The sequence below is a fragment of the Marmota flaviventris genome, chromosome 1 (genome assembly GCF_047511675.1).
Source record: "Marmota flaviventris isolate mMarFla1 chromosome 1, mMarFla1.hap1, whole genome shotgun sequence".
Taxonomy (NCBI): Eukaryota; Metazoa; Chordata; class Mammalia; order Rodentia; family Sciuridae; genus Marmota; species Marmota flaviventris.
This window is the reverse complement of record NC_092498.1, coordinates 133,543,005-133,569,509: the sequence shown is the minus strand read 5'-3', so window position 1 is coordinate 133,569,509 and position 26,505 is coordinate 133,543,005. Positions and strand designations below refer to the sequence as shown.

The 26,505-nt window shown below is 48.5% G+C and overlaps 1 pseudogene; it reads left to right on the top strand.

Annotated features, from left to right (window-relative positions):
• Nucleotides 1-1,102: 1,102 nt before the first annotated feature.
• Nucleotides 1,103-26,505, top strand: part of LOC114079900 (transmembrane protein 132B-like) — a 36,681-nt pseudogene continuing 11,278 nt past the window's right edge.

Below are 26,505 nucleotides of genomic sequence, written 5' to 3'. Positions count from 1 at the left end.
TAAAATTACAGGATTCATTTTTATACACGAAGACAAGGATCTGAATCATGTCTACACTGGATCAAGGGGAGAATCTCCATCTACTCCAGGTTGAAGGGATCAAGCCTCCATCTACAAGGCCTCAAGGCAAGTGGGTGGCCATCTCCAGGGTTTCAAGGAGAGCGAGTCCTTGTCTGGTTGGCTCAAGGTGGGGGCAGAGGGGACTCCAGATGGATGCAGACGTGCTCCTGGCTGGAATCCATGTGGAGAATCCGCAGACATCTGACACCTCGCTCCCATGGCTATTGGACTCCATGCCTGACGGGAGCCCGTGCCAGGACGTCAGGTTCCACAGAGCTCAGCTCCTCTGGCTGCCATGGGTTCTGGCTGCCCCCTTCTCTCTAGAGCCGTGTTTTTCTGAATGCTGGCGCACGGAGGCGCGTCTGCCACAACACGGTAGTCGAGTGCAGGTGGCAGTCCTCCTGGTCATCACTCCAGCCCTCACTGTTGTCATGAGGTGCCTTTGTGGTGGTACCTCGGGAGGAATTGCTGCTGTGTTCTGAGACCCACCAACTGAAGAGCACCCAGGGGTTGGGCCTGTGGGTCCCAGGGTCATGCTGGGAGCCTGTGCTGGGAGCAGGGGTCCTTGTGTGCAGGAAGAGGAGGAATGGCAGGCCAGCTGGCACTTCCACCATCCTTCTGCCAGGGCTAAGTGGCCTTCTGAGGAGGCTGCTGCTCTCAGGGCCAGGGAAGGTGGGAAGGGCAGGCTCACTGGGATTCCTCTTTGGGTGGACAGGGAGCTTAGAAGGATCTGCAGGGCCTGGGAAGGTCCAAACCCCCACCCAGGCCTCTGCTGGTGGGTGCAGCTCCTCCTGGGTGGTGTGGTGCTGGATATCGGGTGTGTAGTCATTGCTTCATTGTATTTTTGATTTGCCAGGGACACCCAGGTGTTAGAGGGGTCATAAGGCATGTCAACGTGATTGTCAAAGTTGCTGGGTCCCGGTGTTTGGGGAGTGGCTTTCTAGAATGACTGGGTGAGTGTTCCTCACCCTGACTCTACTGCGCATGGGCCACCATCTGTTTTGATGGACAAGGCTCCACACTCCTTGGAAATGCACAGGGAATGCCGTACATTCCCTGCACGATCCGCTTCTTCAGCTGCTTAGAGGTGGTCGCCATAACAGGGCATCTCCCTGTGAGCATCAAATGCAGAATGACCCCCAGGCTCCAGATGTCCACCAGGGCCCTCACACTCTTTCCGCTGGACGACTTCAAGTACAACTTGGTCAGCTTCTGCCCAGCTGTGGGCCTGGTGCTCAGGCTGAAGTCAATGAGTTTGAAGTTGCCTCTGCCGTCCACCAGGATGCTGTCCACCTCAGGCCTAAGTGCGTGACACCCTTCTTGTGGCTGTGGCCCACGGCTCTGAGGATCTACCAGAACAGTCTCTGGGCTGCCTCCTCCTGCAGGTGATAAGCCTCAGGGGTGTATTGCCACAGCTGTCCCCCACCACAAGCTCCATGACGACGCTGATATTTCTGATGGTCTCAATGACCTGGAAGAGTCATGTTTCCGTGTCCCATGGCCACCCTCAGATCTGACATAATGGGGATGTTCCACTCGACCTTTGGCAGGACTTTCATTGTCACCTCTGTCCTGGTGAGAAGATGGTGGGCAAGCTTCACCTGAGCAAAGACACCCTGCCTGGTGCCCCTCGGGACCTGCTTATGGTCTGTGGAGACGGTCACCTAACAGGAGCTGGGCACCTGTAGTGCTACACGACTTGGACTGCATTCCCTACTCATCTTAAGGAGGAACCCCAACCAAGGATACTGGTGAAAAGAAAAAATGAAACTCCAAGGTCAAAAAACTACAACCACCAGCCACCAACCCTCAAATGCACTGAGTATCTGGGAACCTGACAGGTCACCATCAAGAGCTCCCTGTACTCAGGGGCACAAGCCCACCCATAGGCCACTTCTTATGTGGCCCATGTGTGAAATTCCTTCACAATGGCTCCTTGTGAGGTCAGAGCAGGAAGGCCCATTCCCACCTGGCCGTAACTCCCAGGGGTCATCTCATTTTTCCTGGCTCCCAGGACCTATTTGACTTTCATAGTAAGAATTAGAAAGGACCCCAGAAGCTTTTGCTTCCGTGGTTACAGTGAGTGATATTTACTTGTTCGGAAATTAAAATGTATAGAATTAGAAAAAAAAAAAAAAAAAAGATGAAGGATCCAAAATGAAATCAACATACTTTAAATAAATGTACGGTGACCCTAGAGACACTGGTGCATAAGACATTCATTTTTTTCATCATGATTTTGGTGTGACCCTGGGGACAAAATGGAGATTGTGCAGTTTTTCTACTGTATTGGATGGGAAATCTCAACATGTTTTTAAAAAGGAAGTTTCTCTGTAACTACAAGGGATTTCCATCCAGTCCTGTGTTCAGTGATCATGGATGGATGGCCTGGGTGCCAGGCTCTGGGCCGGAGCTGGGCCCGGAGGAGCATTTGGTCTCAGCTGCTGGTACCGGCGAGCTCATGAAGGCCCTGGGAAGTGTCTTCTGCACAGCAACAGAATTCTACTTTCTGGCAGAAATTTCTCTAATGAGAAATGAAACAATATCTCATAATTAAAGATTGAGCTTAAAACACTGCTACCCTAAGGGGAAGTCATTTGCCTTCACATTCTCAGGGCCAGGGGAGAAGAGCTGGGATCTTTCCAGAGCTTAGGAAAAGGATGAGAAGCTTTTAGAAGAACAAAAGCAAAACAGCAAGAGTATTTGCCAGGAACCTCAGGACCTCGGATTTGCTGGTCATTTCAGTCTTACCAGACACACACCTTCCTCTGAGAAATGTTTACCTGTGGCTGTGGAGGGAGCTCATTTAGATGGTGACTGTGAAATCTTGCTCTCTTCAGGGCCGGCACTCAGAGAGACAGGCAGAGATTTAGCACAGTGCTCGGCCCAGGCAGTAAGAAACCTAATGGAACAGAACCCAGTCTGATTCTAGGGAGATTTATGCAGCCACGCTGATTTTACAACCACATAGAATTTTCTGGTGTGGGTCCCTTGGGGGGCATTCAGAATTCCCAGCAGAGAGGTAGTCATGTACAAAGCCAACTCGCGCCTGCAGGAAGGTGGAGTGGCTCTGCAGAAGACAGTCCCTGTTTCCTGTTTGTCAGCTCTCTCTAGGACCACTGCTGGCCCTCAGACCTGCCAAGGAGGGGGAAAGGGTCCTCAGGACAGTGTCCCACGTGGAACAGCTGTACTGGCATACATCTTTATTACAGGGTGGTGACAGACTGCTGCAGAGTAAGAGAGATCGGCACAAAATGGGTCATTTCCTAAGGAGAATGTCACCAATCACATTTTTTTCAAAATGTAACAGAACAACTCAAACATCCATCATCTTGCGGAGATGGCTTTGGCTGTGAACACCACATTCTTCTTGTGGATGCAGAACTTTCCTCTAGCTTCCTGAGGGTCTCCTCTTGCTCCCAAGGCTCCATGTCTCATCCTAGGTGTCTCTAATCCCCTTCCCCACCTCCTGTATGCATTGCAGGATCTCACCATTCTCTCCGCGGTCATCCGGGATGAGGCTTGACCACCCTAGTTGCAACCATCCTAAGAGCTCATGGCAGCTGACATTCTCTGGCCAACAAAGACTTATTTATTTCTGTACTTGAAATGCTGCATTCATGCTTCCTAGCTTGGTCTTGTGATGGTGGTGGCTGTGGTGTCCTGGTCACTGTTACATTTCCAGGACTTGGCACATCAGAGATACTTAATAAATACTTCTGAATGCGCACAAGGCTGTTTCCATGCTTGGCCCTGCTTTCCAACCTCTGCTTCCTCTCTTCTCTATAGGAAGCAGGTCTGAGGCTGCCTGACCTCTGCAGCCAGCCCTCTGAAGTGGCCCCATGAGCTACCTCCATGATTTTGGACCATCTCGTTGGTCCTGTTTCCTGCTGTCTGTCCCTGATGACCACCATGTTAAGTCACCTAAGAGCTCAGGATGATATGGCCCCTCTTCTGTCACCACCATAGAACTGCTACTTTTCTACTTGAGGTCTTGTGCATTTTGGCCACCAGATCTAGCCACACACTGTGCTAGTTTGCTGCTCACTAGCTAATCCATCATTTTGTTCTTGGTTCAAGTGCAAATGCTCCAGGCCACCCACGAGAAGCACTGATAGAGTGAGGGAGGCTCATTCAGCACATCCCAGCATGGACTGCTGTGTCTCAGCGTGGACTGCCGTGTGGAATGGATGACTGAGCTACTGCCATGCATCAGCATACTGAGGGTAAACTCTCCTGGCGAGCCACAAGGAGGCCACTTCTTTCTGGAGGTGGCACTTCTTTCTTTTCCAGGGCTGAAGTCCTAACTCACACACCTCAGAATGCCACTGTATTTGGAAATAGGTGTCTGTGTTATTTAAGGTGAGGTAATTACAGTGGGCTGCAACACAGTCCTGCTTGCATCCTTTTACAGAGGAAGTGGGGAGACACAGAGGGCCACCAGGTGTGTGCACAGGGGCTGCCGGCTGAGACACAGCAAGGGGGCAGCCCACACACCAGAGACAGAGGCTGCTAGCACCCTGGTCTGGGCTTGCAGGCTCTAGAGCTGTGAGAAGTAAACCTCCTGGAGTCTGGGGAGCACTGTGGTGATGGTGGTGGTGTCCTGGTCACTGTTACAGGGTGGGCTCCTATCCACCCTCCAGTCCTATGTGGAGATATGACTTGTACGTACTCTGAGCAATTGAGAGCAACAGGAAGGCTGTGTGGCAGTAACGGGAAGTGTGTGGTGCCCTGCCCAAGGGCACACATCTCCTGTGGTGAGCAAGGATCTTTCTGCCAAGACCTCATCTCCTCAGAGGGAAAGGGCACTCTAGATGGAAACCCTGTATCATTTCTTCCTGAGAAAAGATCTGGTCACCTTTTAATACTGCTCAGCATAAAGCTGACTGTGAGAGAGGTGTCACATGGTGATTGTTTTAGAAGTTTCTAGAGGAGTCTTGATAGACTTGCCAATCTCTGTAACAAATTCAGCTGGAATTTTAATAAGGATTACATTAAATATATAGATTATTTTTTTAAGGATTGTTGTCTCTCACAACATCAAGTCTTCTATACATGAGCATGGGCCTTTCCATTTATTTACATTTTCATTTCTTTCAACAATGTTTTCTAGTTTTCAGTATAAAATTTTGCACATCTTTTGTTAAATTGATGCCTATGTCTTGTTGCCATTCTAAATGGAATTATTCTCCTAATTTCATTTTTCTTTTCTTTCTTTCTTTTTTTTTTTTTTTGGTACTGGGAATTGGACCCAGTGTCTTGTGCGTGCCAGGGGAGCACTCTCCTCTGAGCTCTGTCCCCAACCCCTTCACTTCATGTTCCGAGTGGGCACAGCTGGCATGTATAAATGCTGGTTTTACTGTTGAAGAAAATAGCCACTCTGGAGGTAAGAGTGCCCGTCCCCATTCCTGCTGATGTAGGACTTCTTCACTGAGAGAATGCAGCCAGCAAATCCGGCCAAACCCTAGGAGTGGGGCTTCTCTGGGGAGTTGACAGGGATGTCCAGTAGAGGTGATTCTCTGTGGTTTGGGTTTACAGAGAACCTTTTCCTAGGGTTTATTTTCTGTTCAACGAGGGAAGAATATATGAGGGACAGAGGAAAAACTGCCTGAAAAAATCTGTGAATTTTCCAAATCTGATGGCTTCGCTGGAGGAGATGAGCACTTTTCTGGGAAGTCCCTGCAGGGGGACAGGTGAGGATGGGGTGTGACTTGGTCCCTCAGCATGCTTGCAGCCAGCTCACTGTGTACTTCCAGGTGAGCTCTGTATGCCACATGTCATATCTACAAACCCAGATGTCCATGTGACCATGCCTGACATCACTCTCCCTTCTGTGTTAAACATTCTCATTGGTCCAGAGGACTTGATTTCACTCCTCCTTATGGCTTCACCCTGTAGCATGAACCTTCCTCCCTGAAATTTATGGGAAATTGAAGGCCCAGGAGATGGAAATATTCTGTGAGGAGGAAGAGCTCACAGCAATGGGAACAGGTGTGGAGACCCTAGAGACAGGAAAGGCTGGGTGCTTGCCAGGATTGAGGATGCTGACCAGAGCTCAAGACAGAGTCACGTAAGTTAGGAAGGTGGGAGCTCAAGCATGCAGGTTCCTCAGGGTGCTGAGAGGGCTCAGGATGCTCCTTTAGGATCAGTGAGAAGGTACTCAAGTTTTTTTTATAATTGTATGCATTTGAAATAGATAATGTTTTGATAAACATAACGAAATATCACTACCATCAAACAAACTAAAATATGCATACAACACATCCTTACCATTTTACTGTTTTCTTGGGAGGGGCACCTCAAGTCAACTGACCCTGAAAATCTCCACTCTGCACCACAGAACTGCTAACTATTGTCACTGTGCAGTGCCCTGGACCTGTAGATGCACCCATTCTATGTAGACACACCTGCTGTGCCTTTGCCACCTCCTCCCCTCCCCCTCCCCTGAATCCATTTCATCTAGCTGTTCATAGACTCCACATGTAAGAGAGATCATGTAATATTTTGCTTTTCTGCATCTGGCTCATTTAACTGAAGACTCCCAGGCAAAGGAGAAGGATGCTCTGATTCCTGTTAAAAATAAATAAATCAGCAACCGAGCAGGTGGCGGGAGAGTGGCTGGAGACCCAGGTGTGGCTTCAGTAATCATGCTGGTGAGCTGGGGCTGCTGGTCCTAGCAGGAGGCAGCAGAAGTTCCAACAGGGGCTTCTGTGTAGACCTCTCTCCAGGTGAGCCCCGGTGTGCCGGCTCAGGTCTCAGCACCCTGGTTGGCAGGATGGTGTCTGCAGGCTGGGATGCCCCGTGCATTAGGAACAAGGCACCCTGCTACCGGGTTCCCCTTTCCAGCACGCAGGATGCATGTGGCCCTGGGAAGACCCTAGGAAGAAGCTGTTCCTGCTCCATATGGAAAGTCTCGTCTCAGACTTTTGGCAGCTGTTGTGACATATTGTTTGTCATTGTGTATCTTAACAAAAAGCACTCCTTGTGACAGCCAGCAGTCTGTTGAAACAGCTGCCGGAACCTGGAGGCTAGTCTCCGTTGCTGAGGAGGAGAGTGCTCCTGCGCCTGCCTCCGGGCTCCAGGACGCGGGAGTGAGGCTGCTCAGAGTCTTCTAACCACAGAAGCAGGTCCCCGAACTGGATTTCCATCTCCACTTAGCAAACCCTTTCAAACAGAGCAGGGCTCCTTCATCCACAGAGGAAGCGCAGACAGAAGAGGAAGTGGCAGCGAATGCGTATGTCATGTTGCAGCAGGCTGGGCAGACACCAAGGACAGAGCTTGGACTTCCCAGAGCACTTCAGGACCACATACTTAGGCATCCCCAAATGGCTTCCATTCTCTCACATCCAACTCTTATTTAAACTGCTTGAAATATACAAATCACCCAGGCCTTTAGTGGACTCCATTTTTAATGAGTAAAAGGGATCTTTCTTTATAGTCTGTCAATTATTAGAGGCTCACAAGGAGAACCGACCCTGGAAACTGCTAGTTCAGGGTGGTGGTTTTTAGCTTTTAGCATCATTGAAATGCAGCACCAAGGCAGGTGTTCTGGCTTGGAATGCAGAATCCTGGGCCACCAGCATCTAGAGAATGATTTGGGGTCTGCGTGTGTCCTTGGACTCAGCGGTGGTGTTGGAGTCCCCAGATGAGTGTCCCATGGACCCCAGAACATGCCCAAGGGCCCTGGCAGCTCACAGCATTATTTGGTGCATGATCTTCACTTTGCTCCCCTGTGGCTTGGAGGGAGCTCTAGGCAGATGATGGAGACAGGAAGCAAGCCCATGTCTATGGCCTCCAATTCCACACCTTTCCTTGAATGCCACTCCGTGCCTTGTCTTTGTCATCAGCAACCTGACTTCTTTTCCCCAGAGTCTCCATAACAGTTCTTGTCCCTTTACGGTATGTATGAATACCCAAGAGTTAGGGTTTGGATATGAGGTGTCCCCAGAAAGCCTTGTGTGAGACGACGTAGGAATGTTCAGAGGTGGACTGATTGTGAGAGCAGTAACCTAATCAGCGGATGAATTCACTTGAAGAATTAATCATTTGAAAGGACTAGTGCACTGGGTAGTAACGGGGGAGCAGGTCAGGTGTGAGGAGAGGAAGTAGGTCACTAGGGTGTCCTTGTTTTGACCCCGATGCCTGCCTCTCTCTTGCCTTCTTGGCCACCATGAACTGAGCAGCTCTTTCCCCCACACCTTTCCGCCATGATGTTCTGCCTCACCTCAGACCTAGAGCCATGGAGTCAGCCAACTATATGGACTGAGACGTCTGTAACCATGAGCCCAAAATAAACGTTTCCTTCTGCAAATTGTTCTTGTTAGGTATTGTGATCACAGAGGCCAAAAAGCTGACTAACAACAAGCTCATTTAAAATACCGTGTGACAGAATAGTCTATATAAATTTCTTCCCAGATACAAAGAAGGAAAATAATGACCGTAACCTTAGCACTGGACAGAGGCCAGAGTCTGCCCATGGATAGCTCCCTGGGCAGAAGGAGGATTTTGCTGGAGTAAACCAGGCTCAGTAGGAAGGCAGCTCAAGACCACGGGGTCCAGACTCCAGCCAGAGGTGTCAGCCTCTCTCCCACCAAGTGAGCTTTAGCTCTGCGTGTGTCTGGACCTGCTGGGCTGCTGGGCATACTTGGGGATTTGGGTGTAGCACAAGGAACCACATCTGAATGGCCCCTTCACATCACGGAGCCTGTAGTTTGAGATGTCAGTAGTTTACAGTTACAGCAGATGGCAGTCCAGTGTCCTGTTCAGCTGGATCAGCAGTTTATGACACCTTTCAGTCAGACAGAGGCATCTCTAGAAAGGGTCCCTTTTCTCAAGTGCATAGAAGAGTTGTCGCTGTCCACACTGGCACTGAACTGGGGGTGGAACCTTCTCTGGATTGGCCCAGAGTAGCAATTCATGCAGTAACAGCACCCATCTGCTGAAGGCCTACTGGGTGCCAGCAACTCTGCAGGGCTCTCTGGAGATAAGGAGAACAAAGCAACGAAGCACGCAGTCCCTGAACTCCCCAGTGACAGGGAGACCAGATAACCATGGACACACCTGGTCACCATGAAGCATGCAGTCCCTGAACTCCCCAGGGACAGGGAGACCAGATAACCACGGACACACTTGGTAACCATTGGCCACAGGAGGTGAAGGAGAGTTCCATGTGTACATGGGTGGAGGGGCTGAGTGCTGTGGGAGGCCTCTGAGGCAGAGAGAGGTGAGTGGTGGGAAGTCCTCTGGTTTCACAAGCTGCTTGTTGGGCATCTGAGCTGATTTCCAGCTTCTCAGACTTTTGAATCTGTGGCTGAAACCAGTGATGCAGCATTGTGGCCAAGTCAAGAGGACATTGTGATTGCGCTCTCCCTGCTGCCCCAGGTCGTGACAAGGCTCTTGAGATGCACCCTGATAAAGTTTAGGGTGGCATGCCCATCAGGAGGCAGGGGACAGGGCATGTTCCCTCCTCTAGCTTTGTGATCTCTAATAGGAATGCCATGGGGCAGGTCCTTGGAGGGGATCAAAGAGACTAGGACCAGGCAGACACTGAGAATCCAGACAGGTCATTGACAGCAGGCCCTGGTATAGGTGTCCTGCAGTCTTGTGCCAGCCCGGGACTCTGGCTCGTGAGGTGACCAGGGTTGATTCACAGACTGGACAGTTATCAGATGATTGAGACTGCCTGTGACCAGTGTCCAGTGATCTCTTCTTCCTCTTCTTTGTGAGCAGTTTGGGGAGGGGTTTTCTTTCCTGGGACAGATGATTTCATGTACTGTCTGCAGTCTGTTTCTCACAGACACGTACACATGGACATGCGTCCCCCTACCCTCCTGCACCTGCCTACCTGTGTCTGTATACTCTCTCTTTCTCACAGACACATATACATGGACACACATCCCCTGACCCTCCTGTGCCTGCCCACCTGTTTTTCTTGTCTCTGGAGTTGGCATCAGAAGCTGTCAGAGATTCTTGGATCTTTCAGGTGACCTGAGGCATGCCTTTTGATCTCTCCTTCCCCTCAAGAGAGGTAACAGGTGAACCCGGAGCTTAAAAATCCATGTTTTCTGTATAAAGTCTGTGATGTGGACAGAACTAGACAGTCTGGCCTGAGGCAGATCAGTCATTCGGAAGATAAACAAGATTTAAGAGGAAGGTTTTACAGGGGGATGTCATCAAGCCCTTTGAGTCTGGCCTGGGTGAGAATGGGGATTGGCAGGTGGGGGATTCTGGTCTCCAGAAGCCACTGAGATCTCATGGCCAATTGTGAGAGACTTGGGGAGGCAGACGTTTGTGACATGGGGAAAGGAAAATGCAAATACCACTCAACAGCCAGGGTGTGACATTCACAACACAGATGGAAGCCGTTCATTCAACACAGTGCCTGGGAAACTGTCAGAAGGGTTGTGCTGTTCTTTTAATTTTCAAATTCATTTAGTTATTTACCCACTCACTTATTTTAGTAGCATATAAATCCATTCCACCTTTCAGGGAGATTGAAAGAAGGAAGAAAGCTTTAGTTATCCTTACAAAAAATGAATCGTTAGAAAAGCATCATTATGTCCAAAGGACTTTGTTATTAGAAAAACCTGGCCTAAAGATCAAGGTATTATAGGCAGAAAATAAGCAATCCATTAATTACTTCATCCACTGATTTATCCACTAGAAAATTCATTCACTCATCAACCTATTCATCTCTGTATCCATTCATCCACCTATCTGTTCAGCCACTCATCTATCCACCCATCCATCCATTCACCCACCCATCCACCCATCCATCTACCCATCCACCCATCCATCCATCCACCTATCCACCCACCCATCCACCCATCCAACCATTTACCCATCCATCCATCCACCCACCCATCATCAATCCATCCATCCACTCATCCATCTACCCATCTGTTCATCCACCCATCCATCTACCCATCCATCCCTCCATCCACCCATCCATCTGCCCACCCATCCATCCACCCATCCATCTACCCGTCCATTCATCCATCCTCCCATGCATCTTCCCATCCATTCATCCCTCCATGCAAGCATCTGTCTTTCAGGTTTCAAGTGCTGGTCTCAGCTAAGCACTGCTGTAAGAGAAGAGGACACAACAGTTAAGCAAGAGAGGTTTGTACCCTCTTATGCCTGCTCTAGAGAAGGCTGTAGAAAGTGAGTAAGGCACCACATAAACAAAATATTTCACATAGTGATAAACAATCTGATGAAAAAGAGAGAATAATGGCTTGCCACGTGAGGTTGGTTAGTTAAGTGGTCAGGCATAACCCCTCTGAAAGTTGAGTAAATCAAAACCCAAATGAGAAAAATCCAGCCAAACCATAACCTGCAATCTGGAGAGTGTTCAGGCTGTGCACACAGCCAGGGCAGAAGTCCTGCAGTGCTCACATTCCTGGGGTGGGGACGGGGGCAGGCCCACATGGCTCAGGCCCAGGCAGGAGAGCAGTGTGCAAGCAGTAAGGTGGGCAGGGGCAGATCGTGGCCCATCCTGTGGGCTGTGGCCATGAACCTCTGTTCACGCAGCAAAAGGAGCTTCCAGGCGGCGGCTCTGTGGAGAGCTCAAGGATTCCTTCCATTTCTTGTGGAAAAATTTGTGGCCCGGCAGGGAATGCAGTGTGCAGGAGGTGTGCCTGTGAGCGTGGCTGTCACTGGCTAGGCCTGCAGCAGGCACACTGGGGCTGGATCACTGGGTGAGGTCACATTCCAGCTGCAAATACACACCATTCTTATAAAAAGCTGAGATGTTTCCACTTCCCATCCACCTTGGCTGGCACCAGGGGCACAGGCAGGTCTCTGCTGATAATCAGGACCACAAACATTCCGAAGCCCTGGGTGTGCCCACCCCCAGAGAAGGTGTCAGCTTAGAAACTCTGGTGCTGGACCATGGGGGCAGGAGGACAGGGCACCTCCTTGAGGCTCTGAAGTTGATATTTTAGATGCTGTGCAAGGAAGTCCTGCCCAGCTGTGCCCCACCATGGCAGCTGTGATGGGTGAGGACATGTGTGTGCATCCTGAGCAGATACAAGGATTAGCAAGTGAGAGGGTGTTTGGTGAGAAGAACGATAGGACAGAAAGGCACGTGTGTTTGTAGGAGGTCCTTTATTGCAGGAGAGGGTGAGTGCTCGGGGAAGAAGAGACAGTGGGTGACTTGGGTGCTCAGGACTTTGCCAGGATCACCCTTAATGTGCTATGTGACTTTGTCTAAGCCAGGGGACCTCTTTGAACCTTGGTGTCTTCATCTGTTAAATGACAGTACCCCTTCCCTGCCTGCCTCCCAGGGTTTTTATGGCTCCCATAGGTGGGAGGTGTGCTATATTGGGAGAAGGAGGCAGATTCTTACAGGACCTGGGAGGTGGGCAGCAGCACACTTAACGTCAAAAGAGCTATAGCTGCTGGTGCTTGGAAGTGGCTGGTTTGAAGCTACAGCAAATCCAGGGAAGTGTTCCTGCCTGAAAATGAAACTGAGTTTCTAAATGAAGCTCCCACGTAAATTAGGCAGAGCTGAACTGCTGCCAGTGCTTATTGAAGGTTTCCCTGCATCTCCTGCAAATTGGATGAGAGGTTGATGCATTCAGTTCCTTTGACACTTAGAGTCATTGATGGTGCAGAGCCAGGAGGAAGCTCCCGGTGATTCCAGCCCTGACACTCCCTGGCTCTCTGTCCTTAGGCACGAGACTCAGCAGCTCTGATTTTTGGCATTGTCACATATGAAATGTAGCCGTGGGCTCTATGGTAGAATCAGAGACACAGGGAGGTGGGGTCCCTGGGAGGCTTGTAAGTAGGAGAGGATGTTTGAGTAGCAGGGGTTGGGACACTCATCCTGATGGGGTCACTTGTGTCTCATGCCATTCTTGAACCGATCGAAGGGCTGGGAAAATCCCAGGGACCGATTGTTTTGGGTTGGTCCCACACTGAACCTGCGGGGCTGGTCAGTTGTGGGCAAGTCTTCAGGCTGAAGGACTCAGACAGACAGGTTTATGTGGCGTGGCCGTGTTCATCTGGGTGTGGACAGTCTCCCTCTGCTGAAATAATGACACCCTGCTTTCTTGCTGTCTTTGTGGTTTATGACCTTTAAAATCTAGTTCCAGCTTCTATCGTGACAAATGAATGTGTAAATTGGACCTTGTGAGTGCCTGATAGAGCCCAGGACCGTGCAGCCTGAGGAGTGGGAACAACTCCTTGGTCTCTCTTCTGGAGTCCTCACTTGGTCTCCTCAGCACAGGAAACAGCTCCTGCAGGTGAAGTGCCCCAGGGCCGGGCACCTTTCCTTCCTGCCTCACAGCAGGTGAGCTGCACCCAGATGCCCCCACTGCCTCTAAGTCTCCCCTGCAAATAGAATCTAGAGTTTATGTCTGTGAGCTTCAATTCTCACATTAGGGAAAAAATAAAACCCCGTAATATGTATTTTAAACTGAATTAATGGGCAAGAATTTGCCAAACGGAATTTGCTGACCTACTGCCATTTAACCACAGATATTCTTGTTTTCCTTCTCCCTAGAGTTCAGTAAAGTTAATATTGCTGTTATTAAATGCCATCTAGTAATCCTCTGGATATGGTGCTGAGAGGTGTCATCAGAAAGGAACTCCAATTGGACATTCTTTTCCTGCCTGAGTCCCACAGGTGGCATGCATCCAAGCAGGGCGCTGACCAGCAGCCTGTGAGAAAAGAGGGTTACTCTGCCGGAAATGCCAGGCGGGCCCCATCACTGGGACAGGTCTTTAGAGAGCAAAGTTGACCCCTTAAGAGTGTCCTGAACAGAGTTACAGAATTTCAACTAGGCAGAGGAGAGACATTTTTGAGACTGCTGTGCAGCCTCAGAGGACTGCATGTTTTGGAATTGCTAAGAGTAAATTTTAAATGATTTCCCAAAACTGATGAGCATGTGGGCTGATGGCTGCATTGCTTCATTGTTTATCACACAACAGTGTCAACCCACATCCGCATGTTTCATTCTGTTCCACGAACATCTACAATTATTATTTGTCAATGAAAACTTTAAAAAGTAAAAACAAGTGACCTGAGTGTGGATGCCATTGGAGATCAGGAGGCACAGAGGATGGGGATGCCCTGCAGTGCAGGAAATCATCATAAAACAGGAAAGCAAACTGTTTCCCCAAACTAGTGACATCTTTATTAAAGGGTGGGTGAGGTTGAGGCTGTTCTTAATAAAGCTGGGGCCATGAAATTTGTTCTGTGTTTTCCTGCCAAGCTGAGTAAGGGCTGGCCCTTCTTGCCTTGCTTTATGAGCAAGGAGGACAGTCCACCTGTGTGGATGATGGTGATAGAACAAGAGAGTTGAATGTCTCACATTGTGAAGGAAACACCTTTGAAGCCACCAGTTTCATTTGTGGGTCCTGAAATGCTCCACGCGTGTCAGGATGCAGAGTTATTACTTGCTAAGTTGTTATAATAACTGAACAAAGCACCTAGCTCATTTTTAAGCTGAATGGCTGGGCTTATCAGTGGATGAATCTTTTGAGCCCTTCCTAAGACCTCATGGTGCCTCCTTTGCAAGATGCAACATGAGGCAGGAGCCAGAGAAAGGACAACACCATCAGAGGCTCTTCCTGAGCCTTGCTGAGCCTCCCCAGCCTTCTCTGAAATGAGTAGTCACACAAGTAGGTAGGGGGAAACCAGAAAAGCATCATCTCTTTTTTTCTGTCATATTGATCCATAAATAAATTAACCCTGTTTTAATTATGTTCACACTTCTATGGAAATTTTACCCCAAAGAAGTCCTGCTGAGGGGAGCTCTAGTTCCTGGGGCTTGGGGTGGATCATTGCAGGCCCAGTTCAAAGGACCCAGGGAGGCCTCCAAACTGTCTCTTTCCCCCGCTGGTGTCCCCGTTCCTTGTCCCCTAAACACACCCACACTTGGCAATATCACCCAGGTCAACTGAGGGGAGCTCCCGATAGTGTGGAGCTTGCTAATTACCTCACACACCCTACTGATTGAGGCCTCTTTTAGAAATCCCAATTAAATCATACTCTCCCGTGCACACGGGGAGCTCTCAGTGCTGCAGAGGCAGCCACATGAGCTGTTGTGTGAGCCCCTGGCATGGGCCCATCCCTGAGGAAGCCTATCACCTGTGGGGGCAAAGGAGAGATGGCCTGGAGTGGGGCCTGATGAGTACTGCCTGGAGGGGTGGGAGCAGGAGTGGGGCTGAGGCCAGCAGCTCCTGTGAGACCCAGCGGCTCTGCCCCGGTTGCCTGGGCTTCAGCCGGCACAGCCACGGGGGTGGACAGTCAGACTGCTGCACTTTTTATCTGTTATGTTTTCTTTGTTTGATTAACTGTGAAATCTACTTTCTTAACTAATTTTAAGTGCCATTGACTATAATGTCCACATTTTATCACAGGTTCCAGAGCTTTCTTCCCTTGCTTGGCTGAAACTTTCCACCGCCCGATTCTGAAGCCCCCTCTTCCCCCTCAGGCCCTGGTAGCCAGCTTCCAGCCTCTGTTTCCACAACTGCTGCTTTACTCAGCTCACATTAGTGGAGTTGTGCAGGATCTGCGTGTCTCCAACTAGACTGATAGTATGATGTCCTTGAGGTTTATCCCCCTGTTGTGCATTCCCTTTTTTGACTGGCTTAGTACTGTATGGTATGCATGTACCACATTTGCTTTATCATTCATCTGCAATGGATACCAGGTTGTCTCCGTCTTTTGACTACAGTGGACAGCAAGGAACCTGGAAGCGTAGCCATCTCTTTGCATCCTCATCTCAGTTCATTGGGAGAAATACCCATAAGTGACATTGTTGGCTCATTTGCTGGCTCTCTTGAGTTTTCAGGAGAGCTCCTGTGCTGTCTCCTGCAGCGGCTCACCATCCTGTAGTGTACCGACAGTGTGCAAGGGTTCCATTTTCTCCACATCTTTACAAAATTGCAACGCCATATATAAACCTGCAAAGGCCCCTAGCGCCTCCCATCCTGTGCCCTTGTAGCCTAGAAAACCCTTTATACTTTTATTATTTGTTTCTTTATTTGATTTTTTTTTTTAACCCGGGGATTGAACACAGGGGCATTGGACCACTGAGCCACATATCCATCTCTATTTTGTGTTATATTCAGAGACAGGGTCTCACTGAGTTGCTAAGCACCTTGCCATTGCTGAGGCTCACTTTGAACTCAATCCTCCTGTCTCAGCCTCCCCAGCCGCTGGGATTACAGGCTTGCTTGATGGCACCCAACCCTTTATATTTACATATATATAAAATATCCCTTTCTGGTTTTGCTGTGCATTTTCTTCATCATTAAGCACACTGAACATCTTCCCATGTCTTCCTTAGAGATATGTCTACTCAGATCTTTTGCCTCATTCCTAAGTCACTAGTTTTTCTTGCTACTGAGAACCAGTCTGAACTGCTCGCCAAGGATCTCATTGTCAGTAAGGTCTCCAGAGCTTCATGACAACCATACAGGAAGGTTAATTCATATTCCAGAGTACTCATTGCTGCCTTGGATTCTAACCATCTTACAGATTTCCTCCAGAGTATTTACCTCAGCTGTGCTGGTTGATCCGGGTTGAGTTGTAATTAAACAGCAGTGCTTTGCTTGCTAGCTCTGTGGCCACTCGATGTTACATTAAATTTTAATTCAGCCTGGACTGGATAAGAAGATTCTTCCAGATGACAAGAGAACACTTTATCGGGGAGGTGGGGGTTGCAGGCGAAATTAAGCAGAGGTTCTCTGAAATGCTCTCATGGCTTTCTCCATGGGAGTGATTGGGGGTAAGTGCTCAGAATCACCCCTTTATGTTGCAGCCCCCTTGAGAGGACAGCAGGGCCTGGGCGAGTGGGGCGCCTAGAGCAAGAGAGAAACAACTCTAAGCTTTACTTTTCCAAGTTTTTGCCTTCTCTCTCTCTGTCTCCCTCTCTTCTTCTAGACATGCAATTGCACGTGCACCGGAGTGTGCAAAGTGGGCTGTGGCGCCCACGTGCTCCCTCCTCCTCCTCCTCTGCCTTGCCAATACCTATAAGTCCCGGCTCCCTTCTGTTCTAGTTTGACATATCTGCGTTCACTCATATTTTCTTTTATCTTGTCTAATCAGCTGCTAATCCCACATGCTTTTTTTTAGTTTTCATTCCTAGAAGTTTGATGTCATGGTGTCCTGTTGCCTACATCTGTGTCAATTCTCAGTTGATTGCTAGTGACTGAGTTTTCTCCTCTTTGGGGGGGGTGGTGGTGGTAATTTCTTTCTTTTTCACATGTCTGGTAATTTTTAATTGGATGTAGAACATTGTAGATTCACCTTGTGTTAGATATTTTTGGATTCCTATAAATAGTCTTATGATTTGTTCTGGGGCAAGGTTAAGTTACAAGGGGAAAAGTTGACCATTTTGGATCTTATACATTTTTTGGGCAAAGGCAGCTCTACGTCTAAGGATAATTATCCTCTGTTAGTAAGGCAATTCTCTTCCGAGTATTTTACCAGATGCCCTGAAAAACATGAACTTGAAACTTGGAGTTTGTGATAATTAATGCAGCTTTTCTATATTGACTGGAAACTTCTAGGGGGAAAAACCTAATATTTGTATTTTTCTGTTCTGTAAAGCTCAGTGCGAGTGCTTTTGCATAGAACTTACTAGTCAAGGTACTTTAAGTTGCAAATGACAGAAACCTCATTTCAGGCTGATTTAAACAAAGCAACTCCTGAAGCTAACATGCCTAGGGCAGCAGGTTCAGGTACAGTGTGATCCATCAACTTGGGTGTTCACAGGGAGTGACTCTCTCCTCCTCTTAAGCCTGCTTTTCCTCGCTTGGAATTCACTCCCAGGAAGTTCTTTGCCTGGAAATGTTCCTAGCATCTCTCAACCTGTGCCCTTAGTTTAGAAAGCCCAGTGGGGAGATAATTTTATGTCTTTTCTCAAACAATTCCAGCCAAAGTTCTGGGATTCAACATAGCTGGTGTGTCTTGGGTCACATGATCACACCAGAACCTGCCACTTGGTCAAGAGAGTAGAACCCCTGATTTAGGATCCAGCAGCCTGTGGTCATGCACCATGTCTGTGTCGATGGCAGGGGCTGTCCCACCTAGCTTGCACACACAAGTGACAGTGGAAGAAGAACAGCACCTGATGGAGGAGCACCACCCTGCTGCTAAGGACATAGAGGGCAGCCTGGCAGGAGCTCGGCAGTCACTGCCAACAGCGTGGCTGAGGCTGAGGTCAGGAGGCCATCGCTACACCTCAGTTGCCTGTGCACAAAGTGCGCACTGCCCCACGGAGGTAAGGGTACCACAGTGATGGCATTCTCCTCTGCCTCACCTTCCTGCTTCCTCTCCACCTCCATGGCTTCCTCTCCACCTCAGCATTCGCATTGCAGCCAATGTTTCCCTGGGGAGACTGGAAATGGATCGGTTTAGGCCATTTTTGTATTTCTTTTGTGTTTGCTCCCTGCATGCCCCGGGGTGGGGGGACCCTGGAAGGAGATGCATTCAGTGAGCAATACTGAGTGCACGGGGAAGTGGGCAGATCCATGGGCAAGTGGGCTTCCTCTGCCTGTATCTCTCCCTTCTAGCTTGTCATTGTTTTCAAACACTGATTTCAAAATTGCTATTCACTGTTGACAAGGAGCTATTGATTGCACCTTTAAAATCAACATTTAAAATCAACAGGTGGTTTGTAGAATTAGTCAGTGATAGTATTTACCTCTTCAGGATCACTGTAAGAATGATGAGATGAATCTAAATATATCCAGCAGACCTCGAGGCAGATCTATGGTGTCTTCAGAGTGGCAAAGCTGTGAGCACACGGGTACAGAGCGTCCTAGGTATTATAGATAATATCATTATCTGTGCTGTCAGCACCTTCATTTTCTTTCCTTAGGGCTGGGATGGGAGGACGAGGGGAATGCGTACTGATTTGGAAAGTGGTGTGGGGGGCATGCTTGGCCCCTGGGTCAACGCAGATGTGTTGGACATCTACCTGTTCCACAGAGCCAGGAGAGAAGACCTGTGGGTGTTTATGCCCTGTCAAACGAGGTCTGCACTGCCCTGGGTGTGCCAGCTGCTCTGGCCCTTGCTCTTCCCCACAGAAACAGGCACTGGCAGGCACAGCTGCACCCAGCCCTTTGGAACCTTTTCCATAACTCTGGGTCTGGAGCAGTCTTTCTGAGTGCCTGTGATAATGACAGTAGCTAAAATTGAGTGTGTTCCCTGTGCGCTAGCCGAGCTGAACACAATGGGCACCAAGTCGCCCCTCAGGACCCAGAGCACCCCTGGAGGAGGGGCGCTATTGTGATCCCCATTTCCAAGATGAGGAAATCGAGACTCAGGGACCTAAAAAGCACACTTTACAGGGCTCGACTTGCAGCTGGCGGCCACATGGGCACTGGCCGACAGTGCACGAGCTGTGCCAGCCCAGCTCCTCCCCAGGGGTTCCACCTCTCAGACTCCACTGCACCTGGGAGTCATGAGACCTAGGGAAGTGCAAGAGACAGAGTGGGATTTGGGAGAGAACAGTCTAGGGGAAGCTGTGCCATTCTAGGCAGAGGGAACTAGTAGGATGGGCATGTTGCACCCCTCTGCCCCCCCATTCCTCCTCCTGTGACTAGGCACAAGCACTGGGCATGGTGGCTGCCACCTCACCATAGACCATCCCCAGGCTGGTGGCAAGCTGCTGTCCTGGCCCCGTGGCACTGAACCAAGGCCCGCCTGTCCCTCCTCCACACTGCTGTGCTGGTGGGAGGAAGAAGAGGCTGCTGCAGTTCCTGGTTTAATGCACCCAATCAAGCCCCTGTCACACAGGCTGAGCCTCAACTCCACCAGCCAGTCTGGCCCCAAGGCCATGTGCTTCACCACCCTTCTGATCTTCTGCTGAAGTGTCAGATGTGATTCCAGGGCCCGGGAGTCACTGGGGACCAGAAATGCACATGTGTGTTCTGGTGAAGCTTGCAGGCCCATGTTTTTAAATGTTTAAAATGATAACAAATATGCTCTATTTAGAATTGCAAATTCTGCAAGTGCCGTGTAGGGAAAGACTGGATGCTAGGAGACTAATTTGGGGGACATTTGGCAAGGACAGACTGAGATGGTTAACTTTCTACAGTTCCCTGGTTTGGACTGTGTCTGGCGGGGGGAGAGGAGATTGCTGGAATCTGGTGGGGAATCCTGAGTTGGAGATGTTTATATTCTGTGATTGGCCTTCCTTTATTTTGTTTTTGTTTGTTTGTGCGTCTGTGCTTTTAAGTCTGAGCCAAAACAGTGCTACATTCTACTCTATTGTAAGCTTAGCCGAGCAGATGGTCATTTCCAAAACAAATGTTCTGGATCCATTTTGAAAAGTGTTAAGCAATAAACAAACCCAGGCTGATTGTGCTGATTGGGGCGTGTGTGAGGATCACAGGGCTCCACAGACGTGGTGAGGGTACATGCAGCATGGAACCGGGAGTGCCCTGTGATCACCCAGACAGAGCAGCCCCTTGCGGCCATCCCAGGTCACAGGGGGACACCATCCAGGGACCGTTGCTGGTCGTGTGCTGTGAACTCAGGGACTTCACACAGATGATCTTTAAATGCAAGGTGGGGCGCAGCCCATGTGGCCCCTGCATCAGCGACCCTCTCCCTGCTAACCCCAAGGCTGCTAGGCTACTGCCGTGCACCTTTCTGTTCTTTTCAGGACATGGGGGTTTCAAACGGGGTCAACTCTCAAGGGAAAGTCTACTTGACTCTCTGAAGATCGTGGCCACTGGGGGAGTTCCCTGGCCCTTCATCTGGAGCAGCAGGAGCCTCCTGTGAGGCCTTTCTGATGAGGAGAGTGCCCACCCTGTGTTCACAGCCATGCCCCCAGACCCTGGGGCCGTTTCCATAGGTGATGTGCATGTCTGCTTTCTTGTTAGTTTTCTTTAACTTTTTAACTTAACAACAATCTTTAACTTAATTCCATAATTGCAAAATCCCTAGAACAATCAGAATCAGACTCCTTAGATTTCTTAATATGTTAAAAGAGACAGCTTATTGAAATGGTATCCGTGTCCTCACTTGACATTAATTTGAATATTAACACATTTCCATCTTGCCATAAGAGCGTCTGGTGCTTCTTGATTCTGGCTGACCCGGTTCGTGTGTGTGAATTCATTAGCAGGCGGTCCACAGTCCTCTCAGGTTCTCAACGCTGTTTGATTCATGATACATTGTGTTTCTGCCTATTTTTTAACACACTGGTTGGTCTTTTCCTTGTGTAGCAGAGAACTCAGAAATGAGCTCTTCCAGTGCAGAGTGGAGTCCTCAGAAACAGCCCTCCTCCTTCAACATTTAAAAAAGTCCCTTGGGCTCCATCTAGTCATTCACTTTAGAAGAAAATATACCCAGTTCTGTTGCTCTGCGCAGTGGTCGAGTTGAAGTCTGCTTCCATCTCAAGGACTTCAAGGTAGGCAGAAAAGCCATAAAGGTTTCTCCTTCCATAGAAGAGATCTACCCATAGTCTAACGTTAGGGCTGATGACTTAGGAAGGTGACTGCTGCTTAAGCTATAGTATTAAGGTGAGATTGCAATAAATCACCAAGTTGATCTTAAAGCAGGAGACGGAAACTTAATCCACCAGCCAGTGGTCTGGATCCACCAGCTTGTGGGCCAAGGGGCAGGCTGCAAGTCTGCACCCTTCGACCCCCTCCTGGGATTTGAGTACACCCATTATAGCCCAAACCCACATTAATCATAAGTGGCTGTTGCTATGATTCAAAACCATAAACAAATGTCATGAGATCTGAAATCACAAGCAGAAAAGGGAGTGAGCCAAAATGTCTCTAGTTGAGTACAAGTTACAGAATGGTTACTAATGTCGGGGCAATCCATCTCTAAACAAGGTACCTTGTCCAGGAAAAATGGGAACCAAAGAGAGAACACTTTTACATTGTGTAAGAATTGCCATTCTGTGTTACCAAACCTGCTGAGCTAAGCCACTGTAGGTGGGCAGAGAGGCGGGCCTTCCCACGGGAAAAGCATTTCTTACCTGACGTGGAGTCTCAGGGTAAGATGGGTAAGATGGAGTCTGTTTGGTCATTGCCTGTACAGCCTGGCTCAAAACAATAGGTTGTCTTGGTACAGGAAAAAAATGATCTTTCACAATCAATACTGAAGAATAATTTTACTTGGAAACCCCAATTGAGCATGACATGTTTCTTGGTTGTTGTGACTTAACTTTGTCATGGGACAAAGGTGAACTAACTCACCAGCTTCCTGGAGTCTCCATGCAGTTGCCATATCACTGGCCTTCCACAAATGGAAGGGCGCGAAAACGAACCAGGTTCCATCAGATTATGCGAGGCCCTCTGCAGAGGTGCAGAAGCCTGTCTACCCATGGTTAACTAGTTGTTCTTAGCACCATGGGAACTTAGAGTTAGCCTGAGGTGTCCCCTAAAGCTCCTATGTTAATGTCAGAAGTGACCTTGGTGATGCAGTGGGATCCTGAGGTTGAGAAGGTTCTACACACTGGGCTTACTGTGCTGGGACTTCCTTTCAAAAAATCGATTTACCTGCAGCCCTGCCCATCCTAAGTCAATAGGATACACTAAATTCCTCAGCAAAAACATACTATCTGCAGAAGAAAGTAGGCCTGACGGAGCTTTGGCATGTACCTCTCATCCCATTGACTCAGGAGGCTGAGGCAGGAGGATCACAACTTCAAGACCAACCTCAGCAACTTAGTGAGGCCTAATTAACTTCAGTGAGACCCTGTCTCAATATAAAAAATAAAAAGGGCTGGGGATGAGGCTCAGTGAAATAATTTTAGACTTGTTACTCAGAACAGTAGGTTCAGTCCCCAGTGGCAAAAAAAAAAAAAAAAAAAAAAAATTCCTAAAAGAAATTGAGGCCTGAAAAGCTCCTCCTTGCCATTAAGAGGAACATAAGTTGCCCCAAGGGGGTGAATATTTTGTGACCTTTACATAGAGCAGATTCCAGAATTCAGGCAGATACAATAATTAGAACCAGTCAGTGTGGGTCACAGTAACCCAGAGTTGCCTGGATCCTCAGCATGTCAAATCCTCCCTTGTGGGGTATGGCCATGTGCAGTAGGGACTTGAAAGTCTGAGACAGTCCTGTTGTCAGTCAGAAGTCAAGAGGTGGACCTGAGCAGGACTCTCCAGAAACTTCCCTGGGCCCCAGTAAACCTGAAGAAAAGGTTTCCCTTTCATCTCCAAGAGGATACACTGTCTCCCTTGAGACTGTCCCTTTTCCTCTCCCACCTAATTCTCAGGCCCACAGCTCTGAGTGCCACAGCTAAGCGTTCCCAGTGTGCTCAGCAGAACTGGGGTCAGGACAGCCTCAGCAGCCGTGGCTTCACGTTGGGCCCTTGCTCTGTAACAAAATGATCTGTCTTGGAGAACTGTGGCCTCGTCGGTCCGTCCTCCTCTGAGTGGACTGACTGGGTGGCATCTGAGGGCAGGTAAGTGTGGCTGAGGAGGTGGGTCATGGAGACTGCTCTGGAACCATGGAGTAGGGCAGATGGACCTCCCCATACGGTGAGCACCCTCAGTCCTTCCTGGTTGGCTACAATAGAAAGATGAAAGGAGTTCACACTGACTTTCTCTGACTGCTTGGGCTCTGACATCACCTCTTGCCCTTGGACTTGGACTGATGCCGTTGGCACTCCTCCTTCTCAGGCCTTTACCCTGCACTGGAATTTACATCACCAGCTTCCCAGGTCTCCAGTTAAAGATTCTCCATAGTCATCACATGAGTAAATTCTTCATAATCTATCTATCTATCTATCTATAAATATATATAAATATATATATGTATATATGTGTATATATGTATGTGTAGATATGTGTCTATTTATAATTGTTGATACCCAGGCAGTCCCCAACTTAGGATGGCTCAATATTTCAACTTTATGATGGTATAAAAGGAATATTCATTCAGTAGGAGTTGTACTTCAGGTTGTGAATTTTGGTCTTTCCCAGGCTGGCAGTAGTATCTCAGTGCTGGGCAGCTGTGTAGAGCTCCGCACAATCATGAGAGTCCACAGCAGTCTCCATGGAGCATCGTGTTACCAGCTATAGAGATCCCTAAGTCAGGTGTAGCAAGGGCATCTCAACTTAGGTTATTTTTATGTCCATATTTTGTGGACATAATTGCATTATAAATGAAGGGCATCTTTATTTATCTATTTATTTATCTCTAATACACCTTGTTTTCATAATAGTCCTCCCTCAGTGTCCATAGGGAATTGGTTTCTGGACCTCCACAGACACCCAAATCTACAAATTCTCCTGTCCTTATATCAGACATTGTCATGTTTGCACATAATCCGTGAGCATCCTCCCACATATTTTAAATCATTTCTACATTACTTACACTACCTACAAGATGCAGAAGCTGTATAGATCCTTGTTATGCTATATGTTAGGGGATGAGGATAAAAAGGGAAAAAAAAAACTATGTTCAGTATGGAAATGGGTTTTTATTGGTTTGTTTGATTTATTTGCTTTTGCTTTTCTAAAAAAAAAAAAAAAAATACTTTGGATCCACTAGTTGTTCACATCCACAGACAGGAACCTGAAGAGCTGAGGTCCAAGTGTGCTTCACTGTCTCCTGTGGAGCCTGGAAGATGCCTCACTTCAGAAGACAACAAACAGCTCTTGCCTCTTCCCCTGTGCGCTGCATAAAAATGGGGTTTTCTTCTCAGCAGTCAGCCTGGTGCTCAGAGGGAAACCCCCTGGTCCGCAGACCATCAGGTTCTGAGCATGTGAACACTCTGCTGAAGGACCCCAGATTGCAGACCCAGGGGCCAGTGTCAACGGAGAGGATATAATTAATGAGCCGAGTGTCAACACTTTAATGTCCACGTTGGTGGCACATTATACCATGATGACCTGAGCATTGGGTGGAGCTGTGTTCTTCTTTGAAGCTCTCTGGCCCCATCTTGGGCTCCTCCAGGACTCTGTGTCCTTCAGAAGGTCCGCTCTTCAAAAGTGCAGCAACTGTTCCCCTCCCAGGGAGGGTTCTAGAGGCTGAATGTCCCTGCGGAGCACACAATAAGGAGAGGCTGCATGCAGTGGAGATTTGCACATTACTCAGGGAGAAAGCCTCAACAATGCCCATGTCAATAGCAGTAATATGAAAAGCGCATCTTTTGTGTGGCCCAGGATTGTAATCCTTTGGGGTGACAGAGAAAGACATTTTTAAGAATCCACAATTTGGAAAAAAAAGATTCAACAGTCTGGGCTGTTGAGCCTAATGTAGTAAAATCAGAAGGAGAGAATGTAAAATTCAGGAAGCATGTCCAAAGAGAACGCCTTTGCAGTGTGAGAAGGTGGAGGTGTGGCTGAGCCGCTGCAGGTGAGCGCGTATGGAACTGGGCAGCTGAGGAGTGCATGGCATCGGACGGTCCCTGTTAATGGGGTTACCAGACACACACTTGTCTTAGGAATTCAGTGAATAGAGGTGATTTCACATTAAGGTAGGTAGGTAGGTAGATAGGAGATGGCTTTCTCTGTACAGAGCAATGTGTATGGGGCTTTGGGAGCTATTATGGAATATCTATGGCTTCGTCCCAATCCAGCTATCATCTAACTCATGATTTTAATAGACTAGTATTTATTGAGCATTTATTATGTGCCAGGCACTATTATAACCATACTGACTGAATTAAACCATCTAACAAGCTATTAAAGGACCTAATACTACTTATCACACTGTTTATAGTGAAGGAATAGAGCCACCAAGAGGCTAACATCGTCACACAGCCTGCTTTGCTGGCTCCAGAGCCAACATTCTTGACCACTAGGTATTAATGAAGTGCCACTTATAGAGCACAGGCCTTGTTCTTATGAAACAGGAACCCAGTGTCTAGTTCCAAAGGAGCTCACAGCAAAATGCTTGTCTTTCCCCAGCTGGGCATTCCGAAGCAGGTGATTGATGGCTTCCTTGTCTTTACAAGAAGAAGGAGCAGGATCCTGACTTCCGTAGTGTGATGACAATGTGATATATGAACATGGACTTTCTGACCAAGAGGAGCGCTCATGTGTTCATGTATTGGCAATCGTAGTGTTTATCAGCAAATCATGGCTTTCAGAGTCTCAGAAGCTTATCATCCCTCATTAGCTGGGGACACTCTCTTTCATTCTAATGGAGTGAGAGAAGCCCACTCCTGCTCACCTTGGCAATGGTGTCTGCCAGTTTATTTCTGCAGTAACTCACTTTCTCAGCCTTCACGATCAGCCGGACGAGGCAGTAATGAGGTGCTCAAGGGCCCATAACGAGCTTTGGCATCTTCAGGCCATCCAGCCCCAGGAAAGCTGCTTGTTTCCAGCTCCGTCTGTGACAGGTGAGGGGAGGCAGGTGTCTTCTGATGGATGTGCTGTCAGAGGACATCTGAAGTTGCTTGCTGTGGGCTGGAAGGAGACTTCATGTGGCCTTTGGAAAAGCATCACTGGCTTTGAGGTAGCAGTGGATTTCCTGGGTTAACCTGTAGCGGCTTTAAGAAAGAG